A 15,082-nucleotide genomic window follows, 5' to 3' on the forward strand; every position below is an offset into this window, starting at 1 on the left:
ATCAAGGTGCCAGGAAATCTGATCCTTGGGAGGGCTCCCTTCCTGGCTTGCAGATGGCCACCACCTCATTGTGTGCTCACATGAGCTCTTCTTTGTGTACATGTGGAGAGACAGCTCTCCTGTCTCTTCCTCTTCTTATAGGAGCACTAATCCCATCACGAGGGCACCACCTTCATAGCCTCATCTAAACCTAATTACCTCCCAAAGGCATTACTTGCAAATATCATCAGACTGGAGGTTTAAGACTGCAACATATGAATTTTGGAGGAGGCACAAATATTCAGTCTATAACAGTAGAAATAGACAGGCACAAGGAGAAGACCATGAACAGATGCCATGAGGCATTAAAATCCAGCAGTAAGCATACTACAAAAAGTTGAAAGCAATTATTTGTTGACAGAGGACCTTGAGTTAGAAGATCTGGAAGAGCCAGGAGAGGAGCATGGTGGCCTGTTGGGTCCCAGCACTGTTTTGGGGCAACTAGAGAAGCTGATGTATCCCAAATAGTCATGAGCAGTATTCCAGACATCAGTGAGATTAGGTCCCAGCACTGTTTGGGGGCAACTGGAGAAGCTGATGTGTCCTAAATAGTCATGAACAGTATTCCAGATGTCAGTGAGATTGGGTTCCAGCACTGTTTGGGGGCAACTAGAGAAGTCGATGTGTCCTAAATAGTCATGAGCAATATTCCAGATGTCAGTGAGACTAAACTGTTCTGTTATTTCTTCCCAAATATCCCTGTCTGAAACCCCCATTAGCTAAAGTAAAAATTCCACTAAGCTTTCTGATTCTTATAACATGAACGTCCTTGACTAGCACAGCTAAAAAATATTTTCCTTAAAAATATAATAAGTAATTATATATGTGGTAATATTAAAGATACTCTGAGTTACTTCTCTCCTATCCCTAAGACTGTTTCCTCCCAGAAAATCTTAGTTTTAATCTTCATCATATTTATCTGATTATCCCATTCATCTACCTGTGTGTATGGATATTAAAATATTTAATCAATGACATAACTTAAAGTCAAGATGATAGAGTAAATTCATACAAAAATCTGCTGCCTCCACACACACTCCCACATACACACACATATACACATAGTAGTAAGAGATAAAATACATTTTTAAATGTATTTTAAAAGATAGAACCATGTTAATACAGGATAAAACACTATCATGGACTGAAATGGAAACAAAATGGATTAACAAACAAGAGGCTAAAATCACCATAGCCTATTGAGCTCCTAGCACCAGAAAGAGAAAAGAGGCTGTAAAGGGAGGCAAAACACCCTATTCTTGAAACCAGGCTCACTGTGTGAGATGAGGCTGAACGAAATGCTCCACTGGTGAACTGGTAAGGTTGGAAATGAGCAATACCACTGTAGGTCTGTGGACTTGGAGATGGCTCAAGGAAACAGAAACAGCCATCAGCAAGAAACCCAACCAAGCCATCTGCTGACTGGGAGCCTGGAGCCTCCAATATAAGATCTTGTATTGTACCATGCTAGTGTTATATTGGACACCCCAGAGAAGGGTGCATGAAGGAAACTAAAAAGCCAGCAGACAGACAGTAAGGAGGGAGGGATGGAAGGACGGACTCCCCCTCTAGATGAGTTTACAGAACTTTAAAGTATATGAAGAAAATATATACCATGAAATATTGCCAACCAACTGAAAATAAAATGGTAAGAATACCTCTAGACTAAAAACAAAATGAAACAGAACAAAACAACCTAAGACTTGAAATAAGTATATTTAAGCATCTCAAAGAAAGAAAGAAACAGAGATATTTTTAAACATGTATTGGGGGGGAAAGAGTTTACATGATTTAAGGACATAGATATTAAATCTAAATTTGACAGGAAGAGACAATTTGGTTACTTGAAAGTAAGATCAAAAAACTAAAAGAGAACTGAGCTAAAAAAAAATTAGATTAAAAAATATCAAAGAGACGTTAGATGTGGAGAATAGATTGAGAAGCTCTAAGATTTACCCAACGGGGTGCCTGAAGGAGAGAAAAGAAGGCAAAAGAGGAGAATATATTCAAAGAAAGAGTGGCTGACCACCTTCATAAAGTAGAAGAGCTATGAATCTCAGATGGACATTTATTTTGCTGGTCTTACGTTAAATGGGAGTTGAAGAGTTGAATATCGAGCAAAAATAGAAGAACTTAAGAGTTTCAAGAAAGAAAGGAAAGATTACCTATGAATGAATAACAGTTATATAGACATTGGAGATCTTATCAGCAACAGTGATGGAAAAACAGTGGAGTAACATCTATAAGTGAAATGGAGCGCCAATCACTAGATAAACCATTATTCAAAGGGGAGGGAGAGTTCAAGACATTTTTCAAGCACAGAAACTAAAAGTTCACCACCCACGAAGTCTCTGAAGTTGTTAAATAGTTTACTACAGCAAGAAGAAAAGTAAATTATAAGAAAAATGTGAGTTTTGAGAAGTGATTTTTTTTAATGTTAAAATCTCCTACCTTACTGAGACCAAAGTACATATCAATGCATATGTTGCCACCTTTTCTTCTAGAAGAGGAGAGAATATAATTATTTAATAATCAGTCAAAAAGTGAGCAAGGTCAGAAGATAAGATAAAAATGAACCAGGAGGACTAAAGAAGGAATTGCTTTCTAAAAGTACCGAGAGAAATTAGAGGGAAGGAAGCAAATACGAGTTGTGCTTGAAGAATGAGTATTTGGATATGTTTGTGGGTTGTAAGGCAGAAGTCCTTCCGTGCAGAGTGAGGTGAGCTCATTTTGGAAGGGCCAACATGGGGCAAGTGGGAGATACTCACAAAAACTTTATGGGGAAAAGAGAGACGCCCAGATTAGCTGGGACTTGGGGCATAAGATGAAAACTAAGAAGCTACAAAGACGCAAATTATGATTTTCTCAAACTGTTCTCCCATATTCTCAGGCTCTTCTCCACATCCCCACACCCACCTTTTACTCTTATCACCAAAATCCAAAAGAAGATTCCACTTTTCGGGACTTAACTGCTAATCCCTCGTGCCGCCTTGGTAGTAAAAGAATCTAGAGTCACATTACAAGAATTCTTACATTCGAAGGAGAGAAAACTTACTTGGAGTGGAGATTGGATCCAAGAAGGCAGGGGGATCCAGGGCCTCCAGGGACTGGGCCGGAGCAAAGAAATCCGGCATTGAGAGAGGAGGAAGGAAATACCAGCAAGGCAACTCAGGTGTGTGTTGGATGCAAGACTGGAACCTATAAGGAATGTCCCAGGTGATACCATGTTAGTGGAAAGAAAATCATAAAGAGCTATTAATCCCAAAACAGAAAATGGAAGGTTAGGAATGAGTGACTTATGGAGGCAGTGCACTACAGCTGCAGGAACTCTGAATTGTGATTCAGAAGCCCTGGGTTCGTGCCCACCAAAGACATTTATTAGCTGTGTGTAGAAGTTATTTAAATTCTCTGGGTTAAGTTTCATCATTTGTTCAGTTGATATAAAAATTACGAGGACTGGTTTTAAATGAATTAATGTCTGTGAAACAACTTTCTACAATTTAAAGTTCCCTATAAATAGAAGATTTTATTAATTTTATTTTATTGTAATGGTCATGCTATTATTTTGTCTGCACTGAATCTCTTTCTTTTGGTAAATGCTTCTCCCCAACTTCTCACTGTTTCTGGTGAAAGTGTCAATGAAGAGGTGTCTTTTCTCCTAACATAGGAGTGAGCCCATGACCAAAGATTAATTAGAGATCTCATCACCCCTAAGCAGTGTTAATCTTTGTTAGGCACATTACCTAGGGAGAGGTTAGCAGCATCTTTTTAAAGACTATCATATAAACTCTTGGAGAGAAAGGGCCTAAGCTGTAAGGATATTATAAACATGGAGTATCCAGGAGCCAGGATCATCTTTCCCATCAGATTGAGCAGCCCAACAGAAAGCAGAATCTGGAAGTAAAAATAGAATGTAGATAGAGACAAAGAAAGATAAGTCTGGATATAGAGATGGAGATACAAATGGAAAGAAAGAGAGGGGAAGAGAGAGAGAGATTCCAGTTGATATTCCTCCAATCTTTCATTCATCCAAGTATTTAATGACTACCTCATGTGAGTCAAGAATTATTTAAGGTACTGAGCACATATCAGTGATCCAAGGCAGACTTGGTCCTCGTTCCCACAGAGTTAATATTCTAAAGAGAGGGAAAGAATGATAAACACTTTAAAAAGGAAATTGAAGTCAAGCAGATTATGGTAGGTCTTGAGCCAAGCATGCTGGGACAGGTGAAGAGTTATGAGACATGAGGTGACTTCTGATAAATGTAGCTGATTAATCCCAATACCAGTGACAGCCAATCACAAAGCCTGTTCTGGAAAGACAAAGCAAGCTCTTTCATTACTTTCATACCGCTGAAAGAGAATACAATCTTTCACTCTATTAACTGTCAGTTCTGTTGTTGAGAAATTTTGACCACATACATCCACGAGGCATCTCAAATTTAACATGTGTAGAAACTCCTGACTCCTCATCATTCTCAACCAACTCCTCCCATCTTCTCTATCTCACCAAAAGGTACAACCTACTCCAGTTACTCTAGCAAATACTTTAGAACCATCTGTGATTTTACTGTTTATCTCATATGCAACACAAGTATATTAGCAAATCCCGTCAGCTCAATCGACAAGGGATTTCTAAATCTGGCAATTTCTCACCATCTCTACTGCCACTGCCCTAGTAATGACTAGGAAATTTAGACATACGTCTTGTTGTTTTCTCAAGATCTTCACACCAGAAGCTGAGTGAGTACATCACCCCAGTTCTTCCTGCCTGCAGATCTGGATGAAATGAGATAATCCATATTTCAAGATACTGAGTCCATGGGCTTTTTTTCTACAACAAATGAGGCATAACCAAGGTAGGATTTGAGCAACGCAGACCCTGAAAATAGCAGAGGCAGCCTACAGGACATGGACAACTTCTTATTTTCATGTTTTCTTCCTTATTTTCCTCCACTGCCAGGGAATGGGTGGCTATGATTCATACCTGAGCAGTTTTCAGACCAAAAATCTGTTGTTTCAGGTAAGAATCATAAACTGAACCCATGTGCATCTTCAACTAACCATTCCCTGTGTCATTCCTCTCACCAGGGAAAGACAAACCAACAAGCAAACAAAAACAGAGCCACTTCAAACCTGGCTTTGGCTCCGTGAATAAACTAACAGCAACAGTACCATCAGTGAACTCAACAAGAGCTGGGGAAAACCAGGTGAAATCATTTGGCTTCATATTTAATTGACTACGGGTGTTGCTCCCAATATCCTCAACATTTTGAGGAATTCTTCTTGCTGAAAGACTAACAGTCTTAAGCAAATTTATTTTTCCTGGAGACACTTCTTCAAAGAGACTACTACGAGATTTTTAAGTCACTACAATCCTTTTCATCTTCTCCTCCTCATCAGCTCTTGGCACTACTGTCAAATTCTACACTTCAGGTATCAAGATGTTGAGAATGGGAAGAAGTAGGTCCATAAGAGTGTTCTGCTTTTCTGCACTTATCTTGGGTGCTATTTCCAGAGATAGAGCTCCTTTACAGAGTGTGCCCAGCATGGATTTCTCTATGTTGCACTCACAGTTGTCCAGCTGCCCTCACCAATAAGTCACAGTCTTTGCAGGTTTATAGAAACCATCAGTCAAAGCAAATGCATGTGGATTGTGGAGAAATCCTCTTTAGTATCTAACATAGGTGTAGTTCTCCTGCGGAGTAATGCCTGGGAAATCTGAGGAAGCTGTGGAGACACCGGGCACAGGACCCTTCAACATGGTCAAAGGCTGAAATGCGTAATAAATGCAGCACCACTGTATTTTATAAGTGCTTCTAGAAAACCCAGATAATCTGGAAATTAAACATTTAGAAAACTTTCCATGAAAGCTTTTGAGGTACGGTCTATAGCTTTCATAGCTAAAACATTTTCCAGTTATCTTTTAAAAATCTAACTGTATTATAGTTTATATATTCTGGTTACATAACATATTATACTACATTCTTAATTAGTATTAAGATGCATGAATTTATGTTTACTTTACAAAGTAAATTTGATTTTTGACTCATGAGTCAAAAGAATTTTAGGCATAACTTCAAGCGTTTCAATATATTTACATGTATTGTTCTTGGCTACTCATATAAAAATATAGAAATTATATAGAAATCAAGGCATTTCCTTATATTCTTATGGAAAAATAGGAGACTTGTGCACTGGGAAAAGAAAATTGAAAGAATCATTTGGATTTTTATATTATATGTGTGAATCCATATATTTGATTATAATAGAAAATGCATTTGTGGATCAAAAAAAGTAAAATTATAAATTTTGTAGAACACATCAGGATTTAGTAAAGTTAAAAACAATATTAAATAATTGAAGGTAGAGTAATTCTAAATTACCAGAAATTAAATAATAATACGAAACAATTTTTTTTATTCAGGCAAAAATCATAGATAGGAATCTTCTATGTATAGATATGTATTAAAAAATTGTGGATGGACCAGATGGTGTTGAAATAAAACCATGCTATATAATTTTAGAGTGTTTTTCCTAATTTCTATTTAAAGTTGGACTCTTCTTTCTCTTAGATGCTGACAATCTCCACCAAGAAGAGATTAGTAGCTAAAAGCAGAAGCCTTTTAGGATATTAGAATGTTCACCAATCATCTCAAATTAAGGTGAATGGCAATGACAGGACCAATCATTCACTAACTAGTCATTATGACATTGCCACACAGAGTAAGGTATAATGAGCAACTCTATAGACTCTAAAACAAGTAACTTCACTGCAAATCTTTGGTGTAAGCAACATAATCTAAAAGCAAAACGAACCACTTAGAATTTTTGAAATTAATTCAGTAGTTTTATTGTTTGCATAACTTTGTACAGGGTATTCCAAAGGTCTAAGTGCAGTTTTAAGCTTTAATAACAACACTAAGACCTTTGGAACACCCTATATTTTATCAGGGATCTATTTTCCTGAGTTGTCAGTACAGCAAACAAACAATTGTATATTTTGTTAGAAATAAAGGCTTTCAGTATAAAAGAAAAGAAGTTTCAATTATAGAACCAAGAATTTAAGTAAGAATGTTATGCTGTTGTAATTGGATTGGAAATATCAATAAGAATTCATGCCTTACAGACATATTACTTAATAAAGCACATTACTGTACTGTACCTAACCTTTTTCAGCAAAATAGCCAAAAGACAATGCCAATCCCACAATGTACCTGAGTGAGCAGATTCTATTCTCTACTGCAAATGTGCTGCTGAAAGAAAACAGGGATCCTTAGAGAAATGGCTGATTCCAAGTCTGGTGCTAGAAGGTATAAGATAAGACTGAAAATGTTACATCAGAAAGCAAGCAGACTTTTATGATTAATATGGTTTTGAAAAGGGTGTCAAAACAATTCATTGTGGAAGGAATAATCTGTTCAACAAATGGTGCTGCATGAACTGGATATCCACGTGCAAAAGAATAAAATTGGATCCCTGCCTCACACCACATATAAAAGTTAACTCAAAATACATGATAGCTCTAACTATAAGAGCTAAAACTAAAACTCTTAGAAGAGAACATAGGCATAAATCTTCATGACCTTAAATTAGGCAATTGCTTCTTAGATATGACACCAAATGCCTACATGACAACAGAAAAAATAGATAAGTTGGACTTGATCAAAATCAAAAATGTTCCTGCTTCAAAGTATACCATTAGAAAAGTTAAAATAGATCCCTCAGAATGGGAAAAAATATTTGCAAGCTATCTGATAGGGGTATCGTATCCAGAATATATAAATAACTCTTACAACTCAATGATAAAAAGACAAATAATCCAATTAAAAAATGAATAAAGAACTGAAGTAAACTTTTCTCCAAAGAAGATATACATATGGCCAATAAGCAAGTGACAAGTTTCTCAACATCATTACTCACTAGGAAAATTAAAATCATAATGAAATAAGACATTACTCCCACTAGGATGGCAAAAATGAAAAAAATAAATAAAAACAAAAACAGGCAGTAACAAGAGGTGATGAGGATGTTGAAAAATTGGGACTCTCATACATTATTAGTGAGATTGTAAAATCATGCAACTACTTTAGAAATTAGTTTTGGCAGTTTCTAAAAATTAAGCATAGAATTACCATATGACCCAATGATTCCACTCCTTAGATATCTACTCAAGAGAAATGAAAGCACATGTTCACACTAAAATTTGTATTGATATATTCATAGCAGCATAAATCGTTAATGGTCCAAAAGCAGAAACAACCCAAATGTGCATCAACTGATAAAAGAATAGGAATGAAGTACTGGCCTGCCTCCTTCACCTGGCTCCGGTTCCCTTTCCAGGGATATATTGGGTAAAGGAGGCATGGTGGAACAACAACAAATATTTTAATTATTCCCATATTTTCTAATATGGTTACCTCTTATTATGTGTGCTGTTCTATTGTGCTTATTATTATGTGGGGAAGCCAACCCACAGGTACCATTTAGCACCCCACTGGAGCATTAGGACTCTTTACCCATCTACAAATTGACAGCATCGACTTTATCCAGGCAATATGCTATTCCCATTCCCTCATGGTAAGATGCTTATTCTCTGGGTGGCATTAGGCTTTCCCCAAAGGACTCTTCCACAAATCACGAATACACTATAAGGCCCAGAAAGTCTATAAAGGAAAAGGAAGTTACCCTGAGTGAAGACCACAGCAAAGTCTTGACAACCTAAATGGGGATGTAGAAAACTAACTTCAGATCTACTGGTATGAACTGGAAAACCAGTGTACTAGTACTGACTGTAGCACTTTTGCTGTCATTCAAGGTTGCTGCTGCTTAGCAAAGCTGATTAGGAAAATCATCTTTCTCTGCCTCTCATGCTATCCATTTCCTTTAAGTGTCTCTTACATCACAGCTTTGGGAAAGGGGTTTATGAGATAGATGGATGGATGGATAGATAGATAGTATAAATATGTAGACTAGTACATTCACACAGAGAGGAATGATGAGGAAAATGTTGATCTATAATCAAAACACTTTTATATATTTAGCCAAAAATGAACCAAAATTATTCTTAATATTTTACTCCCTAAACCCTTGAGACGTGTTCATAGACCTTCAGTTTAATACTCCTTTCATTTTTCTGAGCACATAACGTGATTTCCTTGGATTTCAAATGTATGTTTAACTTCTTTTGAAATGTGTATGATTATTTTTATCTTGAAACAAACTTTCTGTTTTTCAGAGGATACTCCATGTTCGAAAGTGAGCTAGCCACCTCACTCCACTATAATCCCATGGGCAGAAATCATTACACGTTACAAATGGGCAACAGAGGTTTAGAGAGCTTAAATGATTTCCCAAAGTTATTCAGTGGCCAAATTGAGATTCCAATCCTGGTCCCTCTTGCTCTAAAGCCCCAATTCTTTGTCACATAACAAGAAAACAGCTTTCTAGATTGTGTGTGTGTCTGTGTGTGTGTGTGTGTGTGTGTGTGTGTGGATGTGCACACGTGCTGGCATCCATGGTCCTCCATCTCCTTTATGAATCACAAAACAAAGTGAAAAAGTGAGGATGGGGAGGGTTTAGCAATGATTCATAAATAAAGGAAAAACTATGAAATTAATGTGTTAGTAACTGAGATGAAATGGTTCGCAGCTTCTGACTGATGTTTGTTGCTGTCATTTCTTTCTTCATGCAGATCTTGAATGAACAATGAAAGTCATACATCAGTATTTCCAAGGTTGTGTACTTTTCCCGCAGCAACAGCCCCCATAAAATAACGATCAATTGCATCTGGCATGACATGGCCATCTTACCACGCTTTATTTTTTCCACGGCATTATCACTATCTGATGTTTGGGGTTGCACTTAGTAGTTTACATGTCTGTTTCCAGCTAGAATATAAATTCCTAGTAGTCAAGGTGTTAACTTTTATTTCCAGAGTTTATTACAGTGCTTGACACAGAGTGTGTGCTCCATAATTGTATTTTGGTTCAAATTAAATATTTCTGTCACTTAAAACATGGCAGTAGGTGATGTATAGTATTCATGACTCAAATGTGTCCCTTTAATCCTCTAGGCATAGGAAGTCAATTTTATGAAAAACTTTTAACTTTGAACAAGTGACAGCAGTCCCTTTTTGTCCTTATCCATTTTCCTTCCTGTCAGTTTTGTTCACCTTTCCTTCCAGTGGGAACTTGCTGAATTTAAACCTTACAAAAATAGTTGGGAAAAGCGGAAAAATGCATAGCAAAGTGAAACAGAATATAACATACAATTAATTATGTAGGTTTCTCAAGTCAACGAGTAAATCTTAACACAGACAGTTGGGAATTAGTTTATATTTACAAGGTTAACGTTCATTTTTTTTCTGTAGCATGCTATCCCCAATGACGATCTGCGTCTGCCTAATCAAGTTAACATCCGACTAAATCCAATACTTAAAGTCATGATGTTTAGGAGAAATGATGAACAATTTTTGCTGCAATGACATGAGGCAACTCAGTTAAAAATCAGCAGCCTGTTTGGAAACAAATTCCTCCCAGCCTTCTCATGCTGTAGTTTGTGAGCCAGTATCATTGTATGTTCTCCATAATCCAATTTCTTTTAAAATGGCTTTCAGTTCCTTTTTTTTGTGCACTATTGATGTCAAGCATGAATGAATACAAACACTTGCATCATCAAAAACAAATAGCATCTTACCACCCGGAATGCCCTGGCAGGAGTCCACAAAAACAAGATTTAACTCCTCAAAAAGGCAGTGAGTGGACAGAATTAATGGGTGGTCTTTCCAGAAAAATGGCTTATAAGCTTCACTGAAATAGTAATTTGGTGCCTTGGTATCAGCATTTGTCTGCTTGTTATTGGTACCTTAACAGTTATCTTAAAAAGAAAATTCAGGACATTTAACAAAGACATTTAATTTGAAACTCACAATTTTGCAGACCACTATTTTTTAAAACCACAAAAGTTTTGCTGATAATTACCGATCATTTGCATTGACCTACCGACGCTTTACTTTTTAGTTGATAGGACTTACTATGACTCCTAGGCAATAAATGAAACTTATTTTGCTCATACCGCTCAAGGATTTGTAGCTGTCTTGGTGGAATCTTCTAAAAGTCAAGCCAAGACATTCAACAAATATATTAAAAATCTACTTTGTAATGAACAAAATCACCAATTATAAGGACATCACTATATCCTACATAGAAATTCTTTATTTACTTAAAATTGTTGTTTTCCAATGGTTTTTTTCCCATATGATCTGACAGAAAAAACTGAGATGTTCCGGATTAGAATCTTAATACATCTTGGTGGTCAGATATCTATCAGCCATATATTTTCCACTTGCCAAACAATGTCATCTCTTTGTTTAAATCATACAAATTGCAGCAATGCCCACATCAGAAAGGCCACCAAGAGTGATGGGAGTAACACTACCTTGGAATAATTTTCCAGCTTGAAAACACAAGCTTTCTTCCATCTGCACTTTTCCAACCACGTGTGAAATATTTAAGAGAAAAAAATTCTGTAATCTTTTTCTCTCTTGTAACTATGCTAATCAGTAAAGTTTTTGGCATTCTTGATATTTTAGTCACTTTGCTGAACACAGAACTTTACAGAGCAACTTCATGTGCACCAAATTCCTCTTTTTCAGATCTCTTGAAAAGCAGAGGTCTCTCCAGTGGTCTCGTATTATCTTACATCCCTCAATCATCCCCAGTAGAATGTATCAGTCTCCTTACAGATCATGTCTTCCAATCAGGTTCTGAATGAAAAAGCCTGCGGCCTTCCACTGATGGCCTCAGCTTAATAAGAGCAATAGTGTTCCAGACATTTCATCAGCAAACACTCCTAGACACTGTGACTCCATAAGTAGCTCACAAGTGGTGCAGTGTTTGAAAAAGAGATTGAGGAAAATGAAAACCTAAAGAGTAGACTTTACCACTTGACACTAACTTGATCATTGATCGGTTCTTTGCAGAAACTCTGATCATTATTTGAGTCTCACTGACTCTACATTGAGGTTGTTGACAGTATCTTGAGACTAGAGTATTATTTCAAGATCACAACACATCCATTAGGTCACTTGTTACATTTTACCTCTCCAGTTCTGTAGAAAAAATGATTTCTTGACCTTAAAACTCTAAGAAACAACAAACAAACAAAGAAAAATATTGCCACCTTACACTCTTTTATTGAACACAGAAATCCAGGGAGATGAACCATAGTTTTCTCCCTAGTAAGTCAGAAGCCTAAGGAAATTTCTGAATGTAAGGAAAATGAGGCTCTTTTGTTTTCAATACCTGAGCACTTTAATGTGGGCCTATCAAAAAGATGGAAAAAAATTCCAAGCATCTTAAACTGCTTAAGTATTTACATGGTAATTATCCTCACGAAGGAGAGAAAGAGAGGAGGAAACCCCCTGTTGCTTGATAGCCTTTGCACTGTCAACACTTTTCGAGCTGCCTTTGCAGACATCATCCTGTCCAGTCCTTTCAATTGTCCTTAGAGGGTATCTCCAGGATTACATGAACTCCATTTCACAGATGAGGGACCAGATTTTCTGAATATTTGCGTAATTTTTCCCAAGATGACATACTAGGTAATTTAGAGGGTGGACATTAGTTAGATCTCTTTGTCAGACTTCAAAGGATGTTGTCTTTCCATTCTATCTTTACCAGGAAGCCTTCAAAGGTGTTGGCAAGTACGTGATACAATTTGGCATTAATTATCCTAAACTTTCTTATCCATTAGTACCACGCTGTCTCCAACCAGTGAGACTGGAATTAAATCCTGATACCAGACCCAAAATCCAATGTCTGGGCTTCCTCTATGAAGCCCACATTATCTCTCATTATCTTCCAGGCTAGGTACCAGTGCCCACAAAGACAGTAATGGGAATGGGCACAGTTCTCTAAATAAAGCTATCATTTTCTCCATGTTGGTCTAGTCTGCAGCAGTGGATTTCTGACCGACTCACTCTATCTCAGTTCTGAGGGATTGCCTGGCTGCTCTAAGACTACAGTCTGACTACCATAAACTTCTGCCCATAACCTGGTACCCTGAGGGTAGAATCTGCCTCTTCTGGGCACCAGATCCCTCTCCCAGCAGCCTGGCCAGGTTCCTCAGCCTGCATTCCACCAGTCCTAATTCATTAGTTATCTTTGGAGTCCCAGTGTTTCTACAAATCAGAGGTTACAAACAAAGGCCTAGAGACTTTAGACAGGTAGTGTAAATGAGGGAAGGTGCACAGACAATCTGAGGTGAACTAGAGCACAACTGCAGGGTCTAAGAGTGTGGAGGAGGAAGTTGCTACTATGCAATCATTTGAGAATGTGGGCCCAGTGTTATCACCTGTATGGATTTTTAAGAGGAGATAGAAATCCCAAGTTTTATATAAAACTGGTAACCAACCCAGCGGTATTTTTAAGTATTATGTGGACACACAAAACTGGACACTACCTACAGTCCTCCAGTTTATGATTTCTGCCTCAGATAATTGCTCAGCCCTGGGTTAAAAAATATAATTCTCACAGTCTTAAAAGCCTTACTTGCAATTAGGAAAAGTGAGCCAGCAATATAAGTTGATGTTTGAGAATTAATTGTGGAAAATTTTGATAACCATATCAATGCATTACAAAAGTAGTCCACTCTAAGTAGCACTGGGAAATAATTCTTCATGAGTCTCTCATGTTTCTAGATATCTTGTGATCAGAGACACTGACAGCCTTTGTTTCAGATAATCTGTTCAGGGATATTTGTATAGCAAATAGCCCTGGAAGATAGATAAGGGGTCTCTCTCTAGAGCAACACTAACTTCCCATTAGAAAACATTCAGGTTTCCTAAACTCAGGGTTCCTCTTATGTACTGCAACCTACTACTCTATTTGTGTCACTCTGTGAGATTTGCCCTCAGGGAATCAGTGAAAATGCCAATACTCTGACAATTGTTATTGTTGTGAGTACTAAGTCCTTGGTCTCTGACCCAGGAGTTTCATGTCTTCTGTCAGCATCTATAAAACAATAGCAGACTAACAGGCTAGGTTGCAAATAGTGTAAAAATCTCAGATTCTTCATAGTTCCTGAGAAGTGATAGTTTTTTCCCACTCTAAACTCTGGCAACAGCAGCCACTCTAAAATCAACAGCCTAGTGTCTTCTTGCACACCGTTTACCACATTTCCCTGAATCAATATATTGCTGTCTTGCTTTTGAAAGTACAACATTGCCTTACTCTCAATCAAAACAATCACGCACTCCCATCATTTCAAACACCTAAATCTCTTTCTATCTCATTGTTTTTATCTATTTTAGGCTTCCATCTTCACCTTAAGACAAGAGCTTGGCACTTAGCAAGAGAACAAAATAAGCAGGCAGACTGTCAAGCGATACTACCTGGGTTTGACACTGTGTTTTGCCACCTACTGGCTGTGTTACTTTGGACAAGTTATTTAACCAACTCATCCTTCAATTTGCTTATGTATAAAATGAAGATAATAGTAATTAACTCCCAGCATTATTTGAGCATTAAATGAGTCTATATATTTAATATGCTTAGAATAGTACATGGTACATAGTAACAATGCAATAAATGTAACCAATTATTATTTACTTGAATATTTCTTCAAAAAATTCAGTTAAGAGTTCACCTTAAATGCAAGTTGCTTGCAATTTACAATCCAACTCTATCATCAGGAAGCTGAATGGTAAATAATTTAGGACTGTATGTGCTTGGACCTTTCTCAATTCAAATCCTCAATGGTTTAACAAAACATATCATTTTCATAGGATTTCCCTTTTGAAAAAACAAGCACCTCATAGCCCAATCTTCTACAAATTATATGAAGAACCAAGACCAACCCCTCTCCAGTGGAATTGTAAATGTACAAATATACTAGAATGTTCTTTTTAAACTTCCAAACAGCTCTTCCCTAGATGACCTTGCTTATTCAGGATGCCTAAGTATCATCACATAAATATTAGCAGTTTTCTTCACACCCCTAATCAAAAAGTCAACTCATCCAAATATTACTTATCTGCAGC

At 37.1% G+C, this 15,082-nt stretch overlaps 1 protein-coding gene across 1 annotated transcript in view; it reads right to left on the reverse strand.

Annotated features, from left to right (window-relative positions):
* Window positions 1–15,082, reverse strand: part of C8H8orf34 (chromosome 8 C8orf34 homolog) — a 370,490-nt gene that overhangs the window by 116,171 nt on the left and 239,237 nt on the right.

The sequence above is a fragment of the Equus przewalskii genome, chromosome 8, assembly GCF_037783145.1.
Source record: "Equus przewalskii isolate Varuska chromosome 8, EquPr2, whole genome shotgun sequence".
Taxonomy (NCBI): Eukaryota; Metazoa; Chordata; class Mammalia; order Perissodactyla; family Equidae; genus Equus; species Equus przewalskii.